The sequence below is a fragment of the Podarcis melisellensis genome (assembly GCF_964234715.1).
Source record: "Podarcis melisellensis genome assembly, chromosome: 1".
Classification (NCBI taxonomy): domain Eukaryota; kingdom Metazoa; phylum Chordata; class Lepidosauria; order Squamata; family Lacertidae; genus Podarcis; species Podarcis melisellensis.
The window spans coordinates 124501240-124510053 of record NC_138528.1 but is presented as its reverse complement, the minus strand read 5'-3'; the positions used below and the strand labels follow the sequence as shown (position 1 = coordinate 124510053).

Below are 8814 nucleotides of genomic sequence, written 5' to 3'. Positions count from 1 at the left end.
TTTTCAGAGGGGGAAATCAAGGGGGGAAATATTACCCCCCCCCCAGCTCTGGGAGCAGCGGACAGGCTGCATGCAGCCTGTGCACTTCTCCCAGACCTTCGCCCTGCTTTTGCGGGAGGTGGGGGAATTCCCCCATCTCCAGCAAAAGCCCACAGGAGCCGTGCACCCTTTAAGGAGTGCACAGCTCCTGTGGGCTTTTCTACGAGGAGGGAGAAGGGACTGACGCGGCCAGTCAGTCCCTTGTCCCCCCTCGGGGAAAAGCCCCCAAGAGCGGCACGCTCTTTAAAGGGTGCGCGGCTCCTGCGGGCTTTTCTACGAGGTGGGGGAATTCCCCACCCCGCTGCCCTGCAGAGGCTTTGCGCAGCTAACCCCAAGCTAGAACAGCGATACGGAGCGCTCTGCAGAGCTCCGTCTCCCTGTTCTGGCTTTGGGCTGAGCCGCGCAGCCTGCATTCGCTCTATAGGATGCACACACATTTCCCCTTAATTTTTGGAGGGGGGAAAGTGCGTCTTATAGAGCGGAAAATACGGTATTTATCTACTTGCACTTTGACGTGCTTTTGAACTGCTAGGTTGGCAGGAGCAGGGACCAAGCAACAAGCTCACCCTGTCACAGGCATTCAAACCGCCGACCTTCTGATCGGCAAGCCCTAGGCTCTGTGGTTTAACCCACACCGCCACCCGCGTCCCATATATTATATCCATTACGGTATATTGTTTCGGTATAGGTTTCTAATAGTAAACAAGCCAATGCGCTTTCCCGCCGAACTGCTCCCTGCCGTTATCAGCGACACATCAGAAGCACTCTGCACTTGCGCAGGAGCGCTTTGTTCTAAGGTCGTCATAAGCTTTGGGTGTTGTTTTACCGGGGGAGGGGATGAAAGTGTGCAATTCTACTCAATCAAAGAACAGCTCGCCAAAATAAGAGGCAAGCATTCAAAGGGTGCGGAGATCGGGAAAGCCCAGATGATCCCTACCATAAAGGTAAAGGGACCCCTGACCATTAGGTCTAGTCGTGACGGACTCTGGGGTTGCGGCGCTCATCTCGCTTTATTGCCCGAGGGAGCCGGCGTACAGCTTCCGGATCATGTGGCCAGCATGACTAAGCCGCTTCTGGCGAACCAGAGCAGCGCACGAAAATGCCGTTTACCTTCCCGCCGGAGTGGTACCTATTTATCTACTTGCACTTTAACGTGCTTTTGAACTGCTAGGTTGGCAGGAGCAGGGACCGAGCAACGGGAGCTCACCCCGTTGCAGGGATACTAACTGCTGACCTTCTGATCGGCAAGTCCTAGGCTCTGTGGTTTAACCCAAAGCTCCACCCGTGTCCCTATAATAATATTACAAAACATTTAAAAACAAACAAGCACCTTTCCTATACAGGATTGCCTGCAAATGGCTTGTGGGTCGGATAACTCCATACCCTCCAATGAAAATAGGGGTGTCCTACTATACCCTTCAACATTTCTCCCATGAAAATAGGTTTAACCCTAAGGAAAAGTGGGATAGTCTGGGATCAAATCAGAAACCAGGACAGCTTCTCAAAAAAGGGACATCCCTGAAAAATAGGGACACTTGGAGGGTCTGTATTATAAAATACTTGAGATTGCAGAAAGCTGTTGGCTGCATACATTCCTGAATTCCAAGTGGCCTTAGGGAAAGACTTTGTTAGTTAATGAGAAAACAAAGGAATTTATTCACCAATTCTAGCCTAAAAAGGTATACATTAAAAGAGTTGTATTCAGCTCAAGAATACACACACTGGAATTAATGCACTTGACAATGGGTGTGCACACATTAATGGCTTTAAACACAGATAGGCCATTCTTTTTCTCAATTTGGATTGAAGATGGTTTTGGGGGTGAAAGGCATAAAAAGGCAAGAATTCTGTAAGAAACAGCAGGATAGATATGGATTGTGGCTAATGTAGAGCTGACATACATTACTGGGGTTTCAAAGGCGGAAGTGATGTCCTGGGGGGGGGGTGAGATTTCTGAAAGGTGGCGGTTTGTCCTGGATCTTAGGAAAGTAAACTGAAAAATTGCTTTTTTCAGTGTTTTCATAAAAACAACAACTTTGGAGGATTTTTTTAAAAAAATAATATGGCAACCCTAGTTGTGTGTACACCGATTCCCACACTAGTGGGACTGTCTTAGTCACGTCTACAGATTTCGTTGGGTCTACTCTAGTTACCGTTGATACAACCTAGTTAGATACAACCCAAAGGAAGCCTGTCAGCACAGAGGTTAATGCAGGGGTAGGCAAATTAAGGCCTGGGGGCCGGATGCGGCCCAATCGCCTTCTCTTTAAAAAAATAATAATAATTCTCTTTATTAATTTTCATACACACATATACACACATATGTACAGAAAATAAATTCTTCACGGAAAAAAAAGAATAATAAGAACAACATAACTTAATTGTAAGAAAAAAACAAACAAACAAACAAAAAGACAAACATGTAAGTTATTGACTTCCCTCCACCTCAGTTTTGGGTTATGTAATACATTTCCCCCCGCAGTTTATCTTTAAAACTTTTGTATGTCGAAGGGTTATATTAAGCCTACTGTGATCTTTGGATTTTTAAAATCTACTTCAATATAGGTTATGAATTTATTCCATTCTTTAATAAACTTTGGTTTTTTGTGTTAATTTTGCCAATTCTAAATATTCATATAATTTACTTTGCCAATCTCTTACTGTTGGGATTTTGATTGATTTCCAATTTTGGGCGATTAAAATTCTAGCAGCTGCTGTGGCGTACTGGAATAAGGTCTGGTCCTCTTTCTTAATTTCATTGCCAATCATTCCCTGAAGAAAATTTTCAGGTTTTTAAACAAAAGTATATTTAAACATTTTTTTTAGTTCATTATAAATGAGCTCCCAGAATTTCTTGATTTTTTCACAAGGCCACCACATGTGGTAAAAACTACCTTCCTTGTTTTTACACCAATCGCCTTCTAAATCAGGGCCGCGGATGGTCCAGAAATCAGCGTGTTTTTACATGAGTAGAATGTGTCCTTTTATTTAAAATGCATCTCTGGGTTATTTGTGGAGCCTGCCTGGTGTTTTTACATGAGTCGAAGGTGTGCTTTCATTTAAAATGCATTTCCTAGGTTATTTGTGGGGCATAGGAATGTGTTCATTTTTTCATCCCCTTCAAAATATAGTCTGGCCCCCCACATGGTCTGAGGGACAGTGGACCGGCCCATAGCTGAAAAAGGTCGCTGACCCCTGGGTTAATGGGAAAGATCAAATACATTGTAACAAAGAAGTTTCTCCTTTTTCCTTGAAAAGGTAGATCTAGCTGCTGTTACACCTGCTCTGTATCAAAGCAATTTGCTAGAAACAACCGTGTACAGAAGTACGTATAAAAAACCTCAAGAGGGATAACGCCCCAAACAGTTGCACATCCCACTTGTTACTCCAATACTGTTCATTCTTCGCTGCCTCTCTTATTTGGTTTTGGGCCAAATTAAGGTAAAGGTAAAGGGACCCCTGACCATTAGGTCCAGTCGTGACAGACTCTGGAGTTGCGGTGCTCATTTCGCTTTATTGGCTGAGGGAGCCGGTGTACAGCTTCCGGGTCATGTGGCCAGCATGACTAAGCCGCTTCTGGTGAACCAGAGCAGTGCACGGAAACGCCGTTTACCTTCCTGCCGGAGTGGTACCTATTCATCTACTTGCACTCTGACGTGCTTTTGAACTGCTAGGTTGGCAGGAGCAGGGACCGAGCAAGAGGAGCTCACCTCGTGGCGGGGATTCGAATCGCCGACCTCCTGATCGGCAGGTCCTAGGCTCTGTGGTTCAACCCACAACGCCACCCGCGTCCCATGCCCTACCCTAAACATTTTCACTCTAACATTTACTTATTTGCCTGCTTTTACATGATTCTGCCAATGCATTAAGATTTTCAGGAGACACTCTGTTCTGCATCCCACTTCCATCCAAGGTTCAATCAATGATTATGAGGAACAGGACATTCTGTAGACCATGAAAACTCCCTTCTTTCATTTGGTCCCCTGCAGCTCAGCACGTAAGGACAGTTGTTCTTCTATATGTTTTGGATTTTTAATTAAATGCCTTGGTAGATTTTGAAAGTTCTCAGATTGCTGTTTTATTATCGAGGGTATGTATTTTATGTAAATCAACATCCTAATTTAGATGTGCTTTTATTATTATTCATTATTGGTTCCATATAACACTGATGATTTTATCATAATGATTGTTCATGCTTTTTAATTATGTTTTCACACATTTTGATTGTGCTTATATAAATACATTTTTATTTGTTGTCTAGCAGTCTTTAATCCTGGGATTGGATCAGCATTTTCCTGCTTAATTTTATGTGTGCATGTTTATAGAAACCTGAAAAGATGCAGAAGTACTAACAAATGGACTCAAGCTTTGCCACGATACTCGTACCATTTATTTGTAAAAATATCCATCTGAATCAAGTTACTTAGTTACAACTAACACAGCATTCAGTAGCTGAAAAAGATATTGAACTGTGCCTAGGGTCTAAATTGATCTCTTATACCCATTTTGTGCAACCATGTCATTTAATTACATAGTTATGTCACTGAAGTTCAGTTTATGTTTTTAAAAAAATAACCAGCAACAAACACACTGAAACCATTCAACAATATTTCATATTGTTTATTACAAACAGTTCTTACAAAATGTAACACTGGCACCAGATTCATATCACCATGGTTTGTAAAGATATATTGCACATGCTAAAAGCATAGAATATGAAGACAAAACTACAAAAAACATTAGATATTGGCTTTTTAAATATTTATATCACTGCATTACAACCATGTATAATTGTATTTTATACACACTCAAGATTGTCACCATTTTAAAACACCCTTCTCAATAACACTAACCTAAGGTTTGTTTTGTGTAATAAGAAAGTGTTTGCAGCACTGCAGAAAGTTATGCACAATTTCTATACAAATTTAGCATATTAATTTCCATGTTTAACACAAGATTTAAAAAAGAAACATTCAAAGAAAGGTTTGAAATGAAAATGTACATGTATTATATTGCTTCAGTTTCACTCAAATGAAAGACAAGTCACAAAACATACCAGCATACACAAATATAAAAAGGCACTCTAAAAAGTTTCTTAGATGATAAAAACCCAAACACATTGTCAAGTTTCTGAACAAGAGTAGACAAGAAATTGAGTTTAAGCATTTGATTCCTAGTTCAGTACAGCAGATGTTTGCTGCGGAAAAGTACCAAAACATAATGTGGTGCCCTTTTAGTAGTGATAAAAACCAAACCAAACCCTGAGCTAGTTCATCTTACATTTGAAACAATAGAGACCAGAAAGCGGTAAGTGCCATGCATTATAACCCTGCAGTTGAAGTTTCACAAGAATTAAATACTAGTTGTCAACACAGAAATGTGGGCATAGAAGGGGACGCATGCATTACTACTCACAATCAAGTTCATGCTTCTCAGTCATAAACACATTTACTTGAAAGCAAGTCCCACCAATTTCAATGGAACAGACAGAGCGCTTAGCCTCTGACAGATTTAACAAATAAAAAAAACAGATCAAACCTGATCTTACCTATAGTTTAAATACAGTACCTTGTCTGCTACAAAACAGTATTGCCGTTTAGATTAGAGAATAGTTAAGAGTGTAATCCGCATCGCACTGAAGTTGATTGCCAGTATCTCGCTTATATTTTTCTTTAAATGGCTGTGGATTGCACTGTTCTTTTATACTTTAATGATACACTATCAAAAATATTGGGTCTAATTTAAAACATTGTCTTTCCAATAGGCTTGGAATTAGCGGTAGGGGAGAAAGGCATCTGGGGTAGAAAGACAGCCCACTGGGATCTCCAAGGCTGGATCTATACTGATTGTAAAAACGGTAAAAAAAGAAACGTTACGTAGCTCTCAATGGAATTTTACATTGATGGTTTTACATTGCTCTACAGAGCCCTCTGGTGGCCACACGCTTATAACGCATCTATAATGTTTTAAATTGACCAGCGTAGATTGGTCCCATGCTGAAGAAGACGAAACCCTAGAGAACATTGCGGAGCTAGATATAAGGCAGCGTCTTAGGTTCCTAATATGCAGCCAAGACCTAAACATATGAACTTAGAAGCAAGTTCCACTTGGTTCAGCGGGGCTTACTTCCATGTAAGGATGCAAAGTGTTGCAGCCCAAAAGGCAATCCTGCAAGTACCGTATTTTTCGCTCTATAGGACGCACCCAACCATAGGACGCACCTTGTTTTGGAGGGGGAGAACAAGAAAAAAAAAATCTCCCCCTCTCTGCTCAGCGCCCCTTCAGCGAAGTGGGAGGAGAAACGGAGCCCCTTCCATTTCTCCTCCCACTTGGCTGAAGGGGCACTGCGCAGCTCTCCCTTTCTGCTGAAGCCAGGAGTCTTGCTCTCCCGGCTTCAGCAAAAGGAACCTGAAGCCTTCGGAGTGCAGCGGGAACTCATGCTGCGCTCCGAAGGCTTCAGGCAGCTATTCCTGAAGCCTGGAGAGCGAGAGGGGTCGGTGCACACTGACCCCTCTCGCTCTCCAGGCTTCAGCGAAAGCAATGCGAAGCCTCCGGAGCGCTGAGGGAGCGCTCCCTCTGCACTTTGGAGGCTTAATGTTTATATTGCTGAAGCCAAGGAGCCTGCATTCACTCCATAGGACGCACACACATTTCTCCTTAATTTTTGGAGGGGGGAAAGTGCGTCCTATAGAGCAAAAAATACGGTACTTCAAGCTGCTGTCAGTAAACAGTGGGATGGCATCTAGTGCTGCCAGACTTCTGTTTGTGTAAGGGGGCTTATCCTTCCTCTGTTCCCGCTGCACAACCTTAGGATCTGTTCCAGAGGATTGGGATGCCCTCTACAGCAGATCTGGAGGGCACATGGGAGAAGGAGGAGGAGAAGTCTGCTCACACTAAGTTGGATTTCACACCTCGATGCTCTAAAGAAGAGTAAATATTCTATCTGCTGTAAAGCAATACCACACCCCTGCTCTTTAAACAAGTGATCAGCCTAGAAATAGGAAGAAGCAGGTGTGCGGTTTCTGCTCAGTTCTACACAGACACCTCTCATTTTAAGTGCTCCAAGTATCAGGTATTGCTGTTGAGCAATATACTAGAATGTGGTGGGGTTTTTTTGGTTATAAAAAGTTATAGTACAGAGAGAGAAAACTCATGGTTTAGATGCTCAGTTTTCCCAGTGCGGCTGACACAGAAAGAAGGAAATAGGAATCTTTAAAAAAGAGGTTTTTACATTTCAGTTTTAAAGGGTTGGAAATGTTCCATTTTACAATCACCACTGATCTGATCCATAATAGCTGGGGAAAATACAGTACATTGGATTACTATGATTGTTTGTCTTTCACTGGCACTAAATTATATTTCTGTTCTACTCGGGCCCTACTCTGACACTGCATATTTTAATTAGGTAATTTCTAAGGAGTAAGATTGCTCTAGTACCTATGCGCTAATTTACAGGGAGGCCCAGTGTCCCTTTTGTTCTGGAGGGGAAGCCTTATTTTATTTTATTTTTTATGTGTATTGTTTGATGGAATAAGTTTGATGCAATATGTTAGATTGATGTGCATTTTTATATCTACTTTGTATTTCCGTATGTATTGAGCCTATGGCTCTGAGCAGTAAACATTCTTACCACTAATTAAAAAGGGATTTTCAGACATGCCTTATGGAATATTGTTAGTACAATAATAATAATAAAAATTTATTTATTTCCCACCCTTCCCGGTTCAGAAAACCGGGCTCAGGGCGGCTAACAACAAATTTAAAACACTTAATTGATGCAACAAAAAACAGAATAAAATACAGTATAAAACATGAATAACAATAAATTCAGAATTCAAAAATCAATTTAGGGGGGGAAATCCATCCAATAAACATTAGATGATCACCAGGGCTAGCTGGCTAAATTAGTCCTATTTGGGCCAGCGTGGAGACCAGGGGAGAATTAGCTGTGGGATCCCATAGCGGGTAATCTTCATAAAAAGGGGAGGGGGAGGGAAGGGGAATAAAAGATCAGGCTAAGTTCAAATTGAAAGCCAGGCGAAATAGCTCTGTCTTACAGGCCCTGCAGAAGGAAGTTAAATCCTGCAGGGCCCTGGTCTCATGGGACAGAGCATTCCATCAGGTCAGAGCCATCACTGAGAAGGCCCTGGCTCTGGTGGACTTCCTTAGGGCCCGGGACCTCTAAACTATGATTATTCATGGACCTTAAGGTCCTCTGTGGGGCATACCAGGAGAGGCGGTCCCGTAAATACGAGGGCCCTAAGTAGGTAATCAGTGGCCTCCCAGTCTATATGATGCTCCTTTATTTTATTCCCTTAACAAAATTTCTTTACCACCCGATTGTGGCAAAACCTCCAAGCTTTTCGCCATGCCTGTTATAGGATCTGATGTAGCACAGTCTCAGGTCCTTCCAGACAAAACAGACTAAGATGCATGGTCAGCGTACACAGAAATTATTAGAGCCTCACATTAGCCTGTTCCCTTTCGGCACAACCTCCCGGTAGTATCACACATCTACCAGAACTGTTCTGCTCAAAGCAAGCTTGGAAGGTTGTTGTGTTCCATAAAAGCAGGAACTCTAACTGCTGACTACTTGGTCTGCCTGTGAACTTGCAGGTAGATTACTGTATTTTTCGCTCTATAAGACGCACCAGACCACAAGACGCACCTAGTTTTTGGAGGAGGAAAACAAGAAAAAAAATATTCTGAATCTCAGAAGCCAGAACAGCAAGAGGGATCGCTGCGCAGTGAAAGCAGCAATCCCTCTTGCTGTTC

General features: G+C 42.4%; 1 long non-coding RNA gene across 1 annotated transcript; it reads left to right on the top strand.

The window, feature by feature from the left end:
* Positions 1-4470: 4470 nt before the first annotated feature.
* LOC309363799 lies at positions 4471-8664 on the top strand. Its single transcript, XR_014165593.1, has 2 exons — positions 4471-7963; positions 8027-8664. It is a non-coding gene; the product is annotated as an uncharacterized lncRNA (long non-coding RNA).
* Positions 8665-8814: the final 150 nt, after the last annotated feature.